Below are 17,119 nucleotides of genomic sequence, written 5' to 3' on the forward strand. Positions count from 1 at the left end.
GTATGAACATGTACCATGTAAAGTTATGTAGGAGGATGGAAAAGTAACGATGATTTTCAGAGGGATCGTGTAATCGAACACCGTCCACCGGATATTGTCATACTGAATAAGAGAAATAAATACTGAGAGATGATTGATGCAGCCATACCAAATGAATGTTGTGAATAGGGGTTGAAAAGAAAATCACCAAGTACTCCGAATTGGAAGTGGAAATGGCAAGACTGTATGGAATGTGAGAGGCTAATGTAAAAGTGATACCAGTGGTAATCGGAGCGTTGGGGTCAATCCCATTGAAACTTCAAAACTTCTTAAGGTAACTGGAAATCCCATGCGAGATTGATTTCTTGCAACAAGAAGCCTTATTGGGCACAGCACACATCTTAAAGAAAGTATTATCTGTCTCAGGTCCTTATGATTTGACAGATGACTAAGACTCCGGTGCTTTTTACCTACACTGTGTTACGAAGGAATAATAATAATGATAATAATAATAATAATAATAATAATAATAATAATAATAATAATAATAATAATAGTAACAACAACAACAACAATAATAATAATAATAAATAATAATAATAATAGTAATAATAAATAATAACAATAATAATAATAATAATAATAATAATAATAATAATAATAATAATAATAATAATAATAATAATAATGATAATAATAATGATAAACTCTTAATGTGTGTATTATATTTTATATATTGTGTATGCTGGGTCCTTCGAACACCCAACAATTTCCTAACCGACAGGCTTGTTATCAACATCTTTTAAGCAATGTAGTGTATAGCAATATGTCTAAACTTGTAATTTATCTGAGAGATGATAATTGCTTCATTTAACAAATAACAAGGAAACCATTGAAACCGTTTACCCATGCGTATGGAAAGGTTTGTTTTATGGTCTAGAACACTTATAAATCTGAACTAATTAACAACACATATGAAATAAGAAACCAGATAATTTATTTTAATGAACATTTTGGCAGTTTTTCAATGTTAAACTCTATACTTTTCCCCCAAACAAATGGAGATAAGAACTCAATTCTCACACCTTGTCTGTTTGTTTGTGTGTGTGTGTGTGTGTGTGTGTCTACGTGAGACGGTTATCATCTGAAAAGATGAAGCAGTCAGCTTCCACATATATGTAACTCTTTAACTCTTTTACTAGTTTCTGATCGAGAGTTGCCGGCCATGTTGAGGCACCATTGTTATCTTTGCCACACCTTCACTACACGAAACCGCCTCTGGTATGTGGCGTTTGGTTAATGAGGGAGTTTGATGTTGCTGTTCTGATCTGCGTTACCTGCCGCATGGTAAGCTCGTCTGGAATCCTTGAAAGAAGATCCAGTTTCGTTTTGTAGACGTCGATATCCACCCCGTGTAGGTCTCTCAGGCTTTTCGGAGGATATTGAAGATCTTTTCGTACTTAAAATTCAAGCTGTTGCAGTATCTGGTCCTGTAACTCGATGGCAGTGTTAGTATATCCGGCACCGCACGCACACACACACACACACACACACACACACACACACACACACACACACATATATATATATATATATATTATATTATACTGAAAATATACTTTCAACTCCAAAAATAAGAACGTCCGGTGTCAGTAGACCAGGCTAATTCAAATGACGTTGTAATCCTCTAAGAGAACCTTTCGTTTATAAAATTTTAGTCTCGTCAGACGATACAGAGCAACGCAGCAGGTATGCATTTTATTGATCACTGAAATAGGGTGATGTATGTGGCGCAGGAAACGCTTGCTACCGAATGGGTTCCACGAAAGGCTCCCAAGTATCAAGTGATAATATGAAACTGGGTACAGAATTATGTATATCACTTAAGTGAGTCACGGGAAGTAAAATCTGAATGTCCTTAGAAGGACTCCATTTTATAATACATTCAGTTTCTGGTAAAGTTTATCAATCGCTTAATTGCTCTTTGACTGATTGATTGACTGATACATTCACACTCTGTCACTCACTCACTCACTCACTCTCTCACATATTAACTCATTCACCAACTCCCTTACTCACTCGCTCACTCATTCACATGCTCACTCACTCATTCACTCACTCATTAACACTCACCCACTCACCCACTCACTCACCCCATCTCTCACTCGCTCACTCACTCACATGCTCACATGCTCACCCACTCATTCCATCACTCACACACTCACTCACTCACTCGCTTGCTCACTCACATGCTCACACACTCAATCACTTCACCACTCACTCACTCACTCCATCATCACTCACTCACGCACTCACTCACTCATTAACTCACTCATCCACTCACTCAGTCACTCACTCGCTGGCTCACTCAATTATTCTCCTACATACGAGGGAGCACAATCTGGAATATGGTCACATGTGTGGCCGAAAGATCATATATCAGTACTTCTTATGCTAGTACAGGAAATGTAATATTCGTATCTAAATCTAACTGACTACAAGATTACATATTTGACAAAGATTTTAAATTCCTCTTAAAGACGTCCCTATGTGTATGAACGATATATAAAAGCACATAGAGACAGGAACAGCACACACTATACATATTCCCATACATAAATATATAAACACAAACGCAGAAAAGGTTAGACAGCGTCATAGACGTATACAAATGAGCTTATATGGTTTTAGTTGCACACGTAGACAAATTTATCCATTAAATAAACGCATACATATACATAGAAACATATATTTGTACGCATACACGTATATTTGTACGCACACACAAATGCAGAGACATTGAGGAAATCATAGAGATACATTAATGTATATGTTCTGTATTTAGAATCATAATTTAATATATATAATAATAATATAATACATCTATTTTCTCATTTTGCAGAAGAATGTGAAGATTACGCTAGAGATATAAAGCACGTCTTTTTAAGACTACATATAGTTCGCCAAGTGCGGTAGAGTAATATCATGTTGGGCGGATTATATCCTTAGAGAAAAGATTAAACAAGACTAGGAAACTAAAAACAGAAATAAATGTGTAGAATATAATCTTTTTTCAAAATAAATATATAAAAAATAATAATAAAATAAATAATTCACGAAATATTAAGTAAGAATAAAACAAGAGGAATAATATAGCTGATAGCATTAATACAAAAACACATACATATGCTGATATACATACATATATACGTGTATATACATATATGATATATACTCATACACACATACGAATAGTTACATACAAGCATACATACATACATACGTATAGATATAGATTTATATATACATACACATATATGTATATATATATTATATATATAGAAAGATAGATAGATAGATATGTGTGTATTTTCTTCTAATAGTAAAAACTGCATATGCGAGACAATATGCATACCTACATATTTAGATGTCTATATATGTACATATGTATATATATATTATATATATATATATATATATATATATATATATATATATTATATATATATATATATAATATATATATATATATATATATATATTTAAAACATCATATATATTTACAGTATTAAAGATAAGTGATATACATACGTGTTCACCAGTCCCATATGCGCACTCAGAAAATACAAACACACACACACAAACGTATGGATGTACGGGGTGGATGGAGGGATGATTTATTATTTATTTTGTTTCCATGTATCAGAGTAGATAATAAGTAAACTTGCAACGATCGTTTAAGATAACACGTTTTCAATATTAGTTATTGAACATCAGCTCCAAAAAGGTGAACGCAGTGTTATGTGGATATGCGTGTATAACATTCGCACATACGTATACATACAAACATACATTCAATTATATACGTATATGTATAAACTAAATTTGTTTCTCCATTTTCTTATTTGTATTATATATACTAGCAGAGATACCCGGCGTTGCCCGGTTACATTCAACTGAAGAATTAGACTTTTCTGTTATACCTTCTGTAATGAACTGGAATATCTATGTTTCGAATTTTATCAAAATTGCAGATGAGGGCTATTTCCCTCTTTGCATACCCTAAAAAAATTGTAATCGTGCCACATGTATCTCATACTACTGATTTTTATGCGCGTATGCCAAAATTCCAGTCTTATTGAACCTGTTAAAAAGATTGTGCTCCTGAAAAATGAAGGTCATGCAGCTCTAAAATGTGAGAGTTAAGATCCCTGTTGGGGGTGGGCATCTTAATGTCAACCAGAGAAGTTGAAATGTAGAAAATCTTTTTAACTTGGGTCTTATATCTATTGTTTGAATTTCTTTGAAATAGGAAATATATGTTCACTGGGTTTGTAATAGAGAGCAAAGCTACAGGAAACTAAAGGACGAATGATCACAATAAGCAGTCAGTTACCCTACCCTAGTCGTTACCAATGTAGGATTCCTCACCATCCAGGTGATAGGCACAGCCGTAAGATGCATTACGAATCTATAGCAATTGGAAGAGCGTGACCCAACTGAAATCAACATTAACAACTGTGTGACATGAGGGCTAAGGAGAAATTAAAGTGTCACCTCTGGAGTTTGCAAATGACCACTATTCTGATACGTAACTGGAAAGAGTAAATTTAAAATCTATAAATGTCTTTGAATAACCAGTCACTCATCTGGGAAGGCTTTGAAATCAATGTTACCATCTGGGGACTATGTGTGACCGAGTGATAATAGAAAGACTGAAAGAGGTCTGCAATCAAATAACTTTACTCAACAATTTGCAACTGAATCAGTGGAGGCAAAGATGCCTCTCATTTACTTGACAATCTATGCAGCACATTGCAGAAATCACAATCTAAGTGTATGTGAAAGCAAACTGTTACACTGTTGTACCACTGAATTAGAAATAATGCCCAACTTTTATGCTCGGGTAACCCTACAGCTTCCAAGAGCACAACTGTATTCGTTTTTGCTTAGATAAAATGACATAATAGTGGGTGTTAAGTCCCCATGGAGGGGTCTTTCTAACTTTGTAAGAAGATGAAATTTTATAAATATTACTTCATTTGTGTATAATATCTATGGTTAAAATTTCATCAACAGCAAAATATATATGAATTGTCATGGGGGTTATGGCCCTTATGCATAAAATATAATATCCAAATTTCATAAAGATCCATTCAGTACTTTTGACCTAGTTTTGGATCATAAAAGAAATGACTAAAATTTGGGAGTTAAGGCTCCTATTAGGGTGTTTCCGTCGTAACTGCTATATGTCTTTCTTTCTGCCCGCCTTCTAAGGCTACTGGTCGACACATTTTCTCTCTCTCGTCGTCCACGATAATCCAGCGTTTGCAATACTTTTTTCGTCTGGCGTTAACAGCCCTTCTTATCTTGTTCTCCTTGTCCTGTCTCTCACTGTTATATTTTTATTTTTCCACGTTTATATATATTTTTTACTGTTTATATGTTTGTACTGTCGTTACCGTCTTGCCTTTTTTTTTTTTTTTACCCCTCTGCGAAAAGATCTCAGAATTTTTAATTGATTTGCTTTCGCGGGAAGGAAGTTTTTATTCTTAGTATATGTCTTGCATGACCGAAGTATACTCTCGTTTATCCTTCGAAACGTTTAGTAGATGAACCTTAGCGACTGAAGAAGGGGATTTTCGTTGTGCTTATTGTCCTGTATCTCTCTTTTTTTGTTGTCTTGTTTCCTTGGTTTGTGTCTATGTGTTTCGTCTCTCTATGTGTTCGACGTCTTTTTGGTGTCCTGTACACATATATGCGTGTATATGTACATGTAGAGGTAGGTACGTACATATATGTTTATATATATGCATATGTTCTATTTTATTAACATATATATATATATATATATATATATATTGAAGATTGAAGGCTTCGAATGTCCGGTCCGTGTTTTTTGTATCGTCTTCTAAATGTTTTGCGTTCTTGCCCCAGTTTGTATTTTTCTACATATATATATATATATATAGCGACGCCCGTACAATTTTTGGTCTTGTATGTAAGTACATATTTCTTTAAATTTGGTACGACTCTATAACACTGTCTCTCTCCCCCCTCTCCTACATTTCTCTGCCTTTCATACTTTGCACTCCACTTTGATCTGTCTGTCTCTCTCTCTCTCTCTCTCTTCTCCTCCTCCTTTTCTCTTTTCTTGCCTCTGATTCTTTGGTCTCCTCTTCCCCCACTCTCTCACATTTCTCGGTCTTTCTCACTTTGCACCTCACTGATTCTGTCGCCAAGCCAATCCTTAGCACGCATCTTTCTTCTCCCCTCTTTAATTCCTTCTTTCTCTCTCTTCTCCCCCTTTGATGCCTTTGTCCCTCTTTTTCTCTCTCTCTTTGATTCTTTTGCCCCCTTTTTCCTCTCTCTTCTCCTCTCACGTGACCGCCGGTCAACTAGCCTTTCGGCTTCTGACCACCGCCACGACAACATCGTTTTCTTCGTCTGCCGCCAAGGCATTTTTTTTCCAAATACGCCAGCTAAGCTTCGTTGAACTGTCTAAGGTCGTAAGACCCCCGCTGTTTTTGTCCTGTTATTACTATTATTGTTTCTTGTATTTATATTCGTGTGGCATCGTCCGTTTTTCTGTCCTTGTTTCGTATATATTCGATCCTTTTTCCAAGAAATCTAATGCTCGTAGCTTAGTTTTTCCTTGTGGCTGGCCGGATCGGAGCGATCTCAAGATTAATCAGCCGAAATTGCGAGGATGATCCGGTTCTTGACTGAAGATTGAAGGCTTCGAATGTCCCGTCCGTGTTTTTTGTATCGTCTTCTAAATGTTTTGCGTTCTTGTCCCAGTTTGTATTTTTCTACATATAATATATATATATAACTAATGTAGGATAAAATTTTTTTCGGGAAAAATTTTTTTATCAATGGCCAGCATATCAAAAAATACCTTTAAAGGTTAAATTCATAAATAATTTACAAAGTAAGGGCAAAAGAAAAATTCTAATGCCAAATATGCCGTCTCGAAACAAACCGTTATTACCGTATTGATCCCAATTTCGGGGTTAATTCATAAAAATTTTCCCCTCTTCAGCGATAAATACGTGGGATATAAGTGAAATACTTACTCATACACATGGACATTTCTATCGGTTTGTTTCGAGACGCATAAATTATAATGGTTATTGACAATTTTTGTCTTTTTTCGGCATATTTGGCATTAGAATTTTTTTTGCCCTTATTTTGTAAATTATATATATATATATATATATATAAATATATATATATACAGATAGATAGATATAGATATATATACACACACACACACATACAAAGATAAATTGATAGATACAACTGAGTGGGCAAACAAAAATGAGAAACAGCCTAGTGCTTTTTTTATGTTGATAAACCTAGTACTTATTCTATTAGTTTGTTCTTGTGAAACCAGTAAGTTATGTGGATGTAAATAAATGAACAGCAGTTGTGAAGCAGTGATGAGGGCGAAACACAGAGATAAATACACACACATACACTTACATATATGCATACATATATATACGATTGATTTGTTGCAGTTCCTTTCTACGAAATCCATATATATTGTTGTTAGCATCCTTTTTGTCTCGGGAGACAATGGAGTTGCGCATAAAATAATCTAGTCCGGCTTTTACATTTCATGTCCTAATACATCTCCTGCTGTGGCTGTGTACTCCTATCCTGGACAAACACTACCTCTGGCAGGTGCCGCAAATGTAGCGAAGACTTTGCCTGGCTGGTTGTAATGTCATAGTTTCTTGTTGACGTCTTTTCTTGTCCTATTTCTCCTCTCTCTCTATGTCACTTCTTTTGTGTTCCCTCTTTTACGTTACGTCGCCAATCTCCACGGTTGTTGGCAACTGCTTCGCAGTTGGTAATATTGATGTTGCAAGCATTTATGTCCCTTTTGCAAACATCCTTGTATCGTAAAAACGGTCTTCCCACATTGAGTATGTCCTTGGGATTCTGCCATCTTCCATACGGCTAACATGTCGAAGCCATCACATACGTGTTTGTGTGAGGAGTGCAAACATGCTTGGTATTCCTGCTTGCTTGAGGACATCTTTGTTGGGGACATGATTCTGCAATTTGATGCGAAGGATTTTCCGGAGGCAGCGCAGGTGAAAGATATTTAGGTGACGTATGGCGTCATATGGCGTGTGTATGGCGTCCAAGTCTCACTTCTATACAGTAAAGTGCTAAGTACACATGCCTGGTAAATCTTCATTTTTGTGGTCTTGGTCAGCTTATTGTTGTCCCATGTCTGTTTGGAGAGTTGGGCCATCACAGCAGCTACCTTGCCAATGCGCATATTGAGCTCAGCATCAAGGGATAGGTTGTAGGTGACGGTAGAACCAAGATAGGTAAACTTCTCCACCTCCTGTAGTCTGTGGTCTCCAATATGTATGTTTGGGATGTCCGATGTAGCCTGACCCATGATTTTGGTCTTCTTGAGGCTGATGACTAAGTCAAAGTTGCCACATGCTTGCTCTAAACAGTTGATGAGCCTTTGTAGGGCTTCATCATCAGCAAATAGCATCTCCTTGAATAGGACGCTTCTGATTTTGGTCTTGGCACGGAGACGCGAGAGATTGAACAGTTTCCCATCACTTCTACTGTGCAGAAACATTCCATCATCTGATGTCTCAAAGACATGTGACAGCAGCAGCCAGAAGATGCCAAATAATGTAGGAGCAAAGACACAACCTTGCTTTACCCCATTTTTTATTTAGAAGGCGGCTGATGTTGAACCATTGTGCTGTATGGTGCCTTGCATATCATCATGGAAACATTTGATGATCCTCAGCAGCTTTGGTGGACATCCGATGTTTTGGAGCAGGATGAAGAGGCCTTTTCTGCTTACCAACTCAAAGGCCTTTGTCCGATCAATGAAGGTCATATATAATGGCATTTTCTGCTCTCTGGACTTCTCCTAAAGTTGGCGTATGGAGAATATCATGTCAATAGTTGATCTGCTTCTTCTAAAGCCACACTGTGATTCTGGATAAATTCGAGAAGCAAGCAGTTGCAGCCTGGACAGGATAATCCGAGCAGAGGCCTTTCCAACAGTGCTTAGAAGAGATATTCCACGGTAATTGTTACAAGCACCACGGTCACCTTTGTTTTTGTAAAGCGTAATGATGTTAGCATCCCGCATATCTTGTGGGACTGTACCCTCTTCCCAGCACTGACACAGAAGCTCATGAATGTGCCGAAGCAGGATGGTGTTTTTGCCGGTTTTGATGATCTCTAAGGGGATGCCGTCTTTTCCCGGAGCCTTGTTACTTGCTAGGGAGTCAATAGACTTGGTGAGCTCTGCTATAGATGGCAGACTGTCAAGTTCACACATGACTGGCAAGATCTTGACACCCTCGATTACAGCCTCAGCTACCGTGGTCTCTCGTGAGTAGAGATCCTGGTAGTACTCCACCCATCTATCCATTTGCTTGCTTTGGCCTTTGATGAGATCCCCAGTAGTTGATTTCAGAGGGGCTGACTTGTTTGCGGATGGACTGAGGGCCTTATTCAAACCGGCATACATCCCACGGGTGTCGCCACTGTCAGCAGCTGACTGGATACTCTGACAGATTTCCTGCCAATACCTATTTGCACAGCGTCTGGCAGTTAGTTGGCTTTTATTTCTTGCCTTTCTGAATTCTTCGAGTGACTTTGTAGAAGAATCACTCTTGTTTTGCATCAGAGCTGCACGCTTTGCTTCGATAACTGTTTCCAGCTCTGAAAGCTCAGCACTGAAGAAAATCTGGGTTTTGCCTTTCTTTCATGCCGAAAGTATCTATTGATGTGGTATCAGCTTCCCTGATATAATTCCACCTACTTTCAGCAGAGGAGGTTGGGCAGCTACTGAGGGAAACCTTGATAGAAACAGCAAAACATTGTCGCAGTGTAGGGTCCGAGGTTCTGGCAGTGTTAATGCGTGGTCGGCTCATTTTCTTGGAGTGATGGACTTTCTTAGGCAGAATCCTCACCCTGCTTCTTATTAGTGAATGATCTGTGTCCCAATCCACGCTGTGGTAACTACGGGTCAGTTGAACAGAATTCAGAAAGGATCTTTGTGTAATGATGAGATCCAGCTGATGCCAGAGGTGAGATCCTGGATGTCTCCAAGATGCCTCATGGGATGTCCTGTTGGCAAAGAATGTGTTGGTGATGCACAGGTTATGGTATGTGCAAAGTTCAAGTAGTATCTGACCATTGTCATTCATGTTGCCAATACCAAAACACATACACTTACATATATACATACAAATATAAACGATTGATTTGTTTTAGTTCCTGTCCACGAAATCCATATATATATATATATATATATATATATATATATATAAATATAATGTATGTATGCTCACACACAAACACACACAAAGATAAATTGATAGATACAAGTGCCTAGTGAATTTTTTTATTATTTTGATAAGCCTGGTACTTATTCTATCAGTTTCTTCTTGTGAAACCAGTGAGTTATGGGGATGTAAATAAACGAACACCAGTTGGGAAGCAGTGATGAGGGAGAAACACAAAGACACACACATAGACTTACATATATTCATACATATACATGCAATTGATTTCTTTCAGTTTCTGTCTACAAAATCCACTGACAAAGCTTTGGATGGTCTGAGGCTATAGCAGAAGACACATGCCAAGTTACTACACAATGGGACTGAACTGAGGACCATGTGTTTTGGAACCAAGTTTGTTACCATACAGCCACACCTGCACCTGTGTGTGTGTGTTGATGGGTGAGTGGCTTGGTGTGTGTGTGTGGGGGGTATGGGTGTATATATGTATGCATGTATATATGTGTATATATATGTGTACATATATGTACATCTATATATACATCTAAATATACATGTATATCTATAGAAATACATCTATACATATACATGTATACATCTACATATACATGTATATATCTACATATATACATGTATATATATATATATCCATATATATATATATATATACATTTATATATATATATATATCCATATATATACATGTATGTATATATATATATCCATATATATATACATGTATGTATATATATCCATATATATATACATGTATGTATATATATCCACAAATATATACATATATGTATATATATATCCATATATATATACATGTATATATATATGTATATATGTATATATATATATATATATTATATATATATATATGTATATATATATATCCATATATATACCTGTATATACATCCATATATATACATGTGTATATATATATATCCATACATATATATATTTCCATATATATACATCCATATACATACAATAGGTGGAGGCGCAATGGCCCAGTGGTTGCATTATATATGCGGCTGTGTGGTAAGTGGCTTTGTTACGGGTTCAGTCCCACTGCATGTCACGTTGGGCAAGTGTCTTCTTCTATAGCCTTTGGCCGACCAAAGCCTTGTGAGTCGATTTGGCAGTCAGAAACTGAAAGAAGCTCGTCATATATATATATATAATTATATAATTATATAATTATATATATATGTATGTGTGTCTATATGTTTGTATGTCTGTGTTTGTCTCCACCCCCTAACATCGTTTGGCAACCGATGCTGCTGTGTCTACATCCCCGCGTAGCCTAGCGTTTCGGCAAAAGAAGGCCGATGGAATAATTACTAGGCTTACAAAAATAAGTCTTGGGGGTCGATTTGCTCGACTAAAGGCGGTGCTGCATCATGACCGCAGTCAAATGACTGAATGAAGAAAAAAAGGGAAAGAAAAGAAAAAAGAATATAGAATATGTATACACACATTTATATATTTATATGTATGTATATATCTCTCCTCTCTCTCTCTCTCTCCCTATATATAAATAAATATATATATATATATATATATATATATATATATATATATATATATATATATATATATACACACATACTACTACTGCCGCCGCTGCTGCTGTCTTATTCAATAATAATACTTATTAGTTTTGTCACTATTTATAATAACTGTTACTCGTGTGCTGTCTTGTTTGTTCAGAACCTTCTGATGTTTATCAAACACGATGTTGTTGTACGATTATGAATTCCGTGCATTTTACTCGTTTGCTCGCTGCAATAACATTTTCAGTTACGAGAAAATAAGAAAGGAAATATTAGAAACTGCAGCTTATAAATATTCATTCGTTTAAAATAATATTACTGCGCAGTATTTCCATGTTATTTCTCACAGGAATGCACGTGTAAAATTGTGTTTATCCATGTATATATATATATATAATCGTAAATGCACAAAAAGGCAAACACACGTAGGATCACACATACAGACGCACTCACACGACAAAAGTGTGTTTGCGCGATTGAGTGCCACTGTATGTATTTTATGCATATCTGTGTGTGTATGTATATATGCGTGTGTGTAAGAGAGAGAGAGAGACAGAGAGAGAGAGAGAGAGAGGGAGAGGGAGAGAGAGAAAGAGAAAAGAATCCTCCGTCGGTTTCGAAGTTGTATGCTTCAGTGTTCTGATCAGCGAGTCTACTAACTTATATTAATATCGGTTTCAAATTTTGGCCCAAAGCCTGCATGTTTCGGGGAGTAAGTAAGTCGATTACATCAACCCCAGTGCCTAACTGGTACTTACTTTATCGACCCTAAAGGGATAAATGGCAAAGTCAACTTTATCGGAATTTGAACTCAGAACATAAAAGACGGGCAGATTGCCGCTAAGCATTTGTGCGACGTGCTAACGATTCGACCAGCTCGTCTCCTTGAAGATGTAGTAATACTATCTCTGGTCTCACATTTTGACACAAGGCCAGTAATATATACCTGATAATGCTAATGATGATGATGATGATAATGTAAGCGTATATATGTGTGTGCGATTGTATACGTATATATATACAATACACATACATATATATTCTAAAAACTATCATTATCGGCAGATGTTACAAAGTGACTCAATGGCACTGGTCATACCTGAATATGTAAATATGTATGAATGCATTTTCGTATGCATACATATTCGGTAAATTTACATCTTCATCCTGTCGGACAAAATGTGGCGCGTCACATGATCCAACTGCCTGCGTTCTGAGTTCAACTTCCGCCGAGGCCAACATTACCTTGCATCACCTCAGAATCGGTAAAGTAGCATTCTATAGCAACTGACTGAGGTAACTGTAAGGACGTCGGACTTGATACCTTGTGACATTTATTTTGAGTTTAAATCCCACCATGATCTGCATGCATGGGTGGAGGAATTCACTCTGTCACAAGAAGTCAGGACTGGTTTCCAGTTTGTGTATAACTCCCTCCATCCTTCCACAAAACACAGAAACTCTGTAACGAGCATTGAGAACTGCTTTCTACGTGGAAACTATTTCTATACTTGTTTTAGTATTATAGTACGCCTCTAGTTTGTTTTTTTTTCTCCAGTACTTAGCTATTTTCGTAATTTTTTATAGATGCTTTGTTTCCTTATAATATTTCAACAATTTTCCGTGTTTTGTGTGGTCATGCGCATAGTAATTTCTCCGTGTTGTAAGTGTAACGTTAATTACAAATATCCACGTGCAGCGCTCTCACGCACACATAAATATAAGATATCGCCGGTCGTAGCTTCATTAGAAGGTGAAATCCTTATACGGTTGCCATTCATTTTTGGCTCATCTTTTCGATGATGCTTCAAGTTTGTTAATTAGCTATGCTTTAAAATTGTAATACTGTGACTTATAAGTAATATGGTCGAACCTAATTCTAAAGCACTTATGTAAGACGAACAATAAATTAAATAAATATTCGATAGGTAATAAATTAGCTTTTAAAATTCAAAATAAAATATTGCACATATATTTTGATTCAAGAGAAGGAAATATTGAAGCATTAAAAAATAAATTCCGAAGAGGCGCGTTGATAATCATTATCGCTTGGTCACAAATCACATGACCAGACAGACAATTGTCAGTCGTTTGCTCGAATCTGTGCTTGCGATGGATAAGAAAGCCCCCAAATAGAAGAAATCATACAGTTCTATATTTAAGAGATTAGGAATTATGTACCTTATTTACATTATTTACATTTGACGGGCATATGGCGTAGTGGTTAAGAGCGCAGGTTACTAACCCCAAGATTCCGAGTTCGATTCCAGGTAGTGACCTGTATAATGATAATAATAATAACAGCAACAACAACATTGAAAAATACCTTAGGAATGAGATCACAGGTTCGAAATTTCCACAAGACACCTGATGAAGGCTGGAGGGTATATCAGCCGAAACGTTGTGATAACAACAAACAAGATGAAAACAAATATCCGTCAAATGTAAATAATGTAGAAGAAACCGTCACTGACCAATGAGAGGGGAGAGACAAACAGCCCCATTTCGATAACGTTATGTATAACCTAAAAATACATCAGCTTGTCTTATTGAACTGAACAAATATATTCGTTTCAAAGTTTGGCACAAGGCCAGCTATTTCGGGGAAGTGGGTTGAGTCTTGAGACGAGTACATCAACTGGTACTTATTTTATCGACTGCGAAAAGATGACAGACATAATCAAGCTCCGTGGAATTTGAAATCAGAACGTGAAGCCGGAAGAAATGCCGCTAAGCATTTTGTCCGGTGTGCTAACGATTCTGGCAGCCCGCTGCCTTGTAAAGATACATACACACACACAAAACAGGCTTCAGCACGTCTACCAAATTCACTCGCAAAGTATTGGTAGGCTTGGGACTATAGTAGAAGACATTTACCCTTGGTACCGCGTAGTCGGAATGAACCCGAAACTACTTGGTCAGAAAGCGAGCTTTTTAACCACACAGTCATGCATATATGTGTGTGTGTACGCACACCATATGTTGACATTAGATTTTAGCACGAGGCCAGCAGTTTGGAGTGGGGTTTAGTCGATTACATCGACCCCAGTGCTAGACTGGTTCTTATACTATCGATCCCGAAAGGATGAGAAGCAAATTCAAACCCGGTGGAATTTGAACTCAGAACGTAGCGACGGACGAAATGCTGCTAATCATCGTGCCCGGTATGCTAATGATTCTGCCATCTTGTTACACTTTCGTACACCAAATATTAGTTATGATTTCTTACTGATGTCAACTTTCTGATTTTCAAATTAATTGTAAGAATGAAATAATTCCAGACTTACTCTTAATAAAAGAGTGTAAATTCAGCCTGTCATTAAAATGTTTAATTATTTTGCATTCATAATATTGTCTGACCGTACGACACGGAAGATTATTAGCAACTTCTACAAATAAATCACATGTAATAACTCTCTTTCCAAAACTTATAACTTGGGCTGTTACCCCAGTTTAGTGGCCTGAACTTATCCATATACGGCATAGCTGCTATTCTAAAATGAAAATTGCCCGTCTTATTGTATACATCAATCACCACAGATTTGTTAAAAATCTTAACCGTAATATCCAGATAAATAATCTTACATCCTTACTTTGACTAGCTTCAAATCACCTTAGATAAATGTTACAGAAGTTTTAAGACAAATAACAATATACTTTGTATAAAACAACAACTACTTAAGTTGCCTCACAAAACCAAACTTCTTAGTTTTCCATTAGTCACTAAAATAAACTTACACGGCGCCAGGTGCATATGAGCTAAAAAATGTTCTACAATTAGCCATTCAATCTTGTTGCGTATACACGTACACTTACACACCAGTTGCATATAATTCTTTTATTAGAAACTAGCAGTATCGCCCGGCGTTGCTCAGGTTTGTAAGGGAAATAACTATAAAGCATTTTTAGAGAGTTATAGCCAAAAAATAGCAAAAAAATGGGAAAAAAATGATGGTAAATTTTTTTTGAGAGTTAAAAAAGGTGGAGTTGCGTCCCCTAGACGGTCTGTGGTTTGGGTTTTTGATTCTCGACCCTATGTCGAATTTATCGATTTTTTTCAGAACTGGGGGAACTTTTCAAAATTTTCGCTGCGTTAGTTTTGAATTATGACATTGGGCTATGTGTGTGTCAAGTTTCATCAGAATCGGTTGAAAGCCGTGGTCAGAGTGAGGGTACGAGAAAACAGACACACAGAAAACGCACAGACAAACTGCCGTTTATATAGAGAGAGATAAATACAATTTCTTTGAGAAAAGTCTATTATTTTTTAATCTTGCAGCCACACATCAGCCTTACCTTGCAAATTTCATAAAACAAGTTTGCATTGAAATAGCTTTACATAAAATGTATTCATTTTTTTTTTGTCATTGCATGTAGCTCTCTTGATAATATCTACATTATTTCATGCTCTATACGCACACACAAAAGCGACAGTTTCTTTTTATATAGCGTTTCTTTGGTGGGTTAAATTGTCTGTGATATTTTGTTGCTCAACCTTTTTACATGATAACTCCTTCGGAATGAGTATTCTGACTGGTGAAACGTGTAAGTAAAAAAGTTAATTAAAAAAATCAATCATAATTTATCATGTTAGAAACTCTTTCTGGTGTTTGAGTTAATTAAAGCGAAGTCCACTTTATTGCAGTAATACATATATTCTGATTTACTAGATATCTTTTCTAATCAACTTTCGTCTGAGGGCCTCTTTGCTGTCGACAAGTGGGATAAGCACCACCCTGAAGCTATAACTGAAGGAGAAAATGTAATGATTCTTTGGGACTTTCAAGTACATACAGACCGAAACATCACAGCTAATAAACCGGACATTGTTGTGAAAGACCCAATCAATAAAGTTTGTTTATTGATCGACTTGAGTATTCCTTGGGATCATAATATTTCGGCAAAATAATTTGGCAAGTTAAAAAAACATAAAGTTTTGTTCATTGAAATTGAAAAATTGTGACCTCTCCAGGTGGTTACGATACCAGTGAAAGCAGGAGCACTTGGCATGATGAAAATGGAACTGAAAAATCTTTGAAAGCGATCCTTGGCTTACTATCAATGCAAGAAGTGCAAAAGATTGTTTTAACTACTATATCGGACGTATTGAGAACATTGTTGCTGTGAGAACGATTACCACCCATGTAATTTCCCCCATAACGTAATTTCATATTGAAAGTGAACAATCTGGTGTGTTTAATTTAATGATTTATCAATGTATATAGTGAGTTTCTTTGCCGTAGGTGTCGGGAAGACACTCGGCAAGAAA

The sequence above is a fragment of the Octopus sinensis genome, linkage group LG7, assembly GCF_006345805.1.
Source record: "Octopus sinensis linkage group LG7, ASM634580v1, whole genome shotgun sequence".
In the NCBI taxonomy this organism is placed as follows: Eukaryota; Metazoa; Mollusca; class Cephalopoda; order Octopoda; family Octopodidae; genus Octopus; species Octopus sinensis.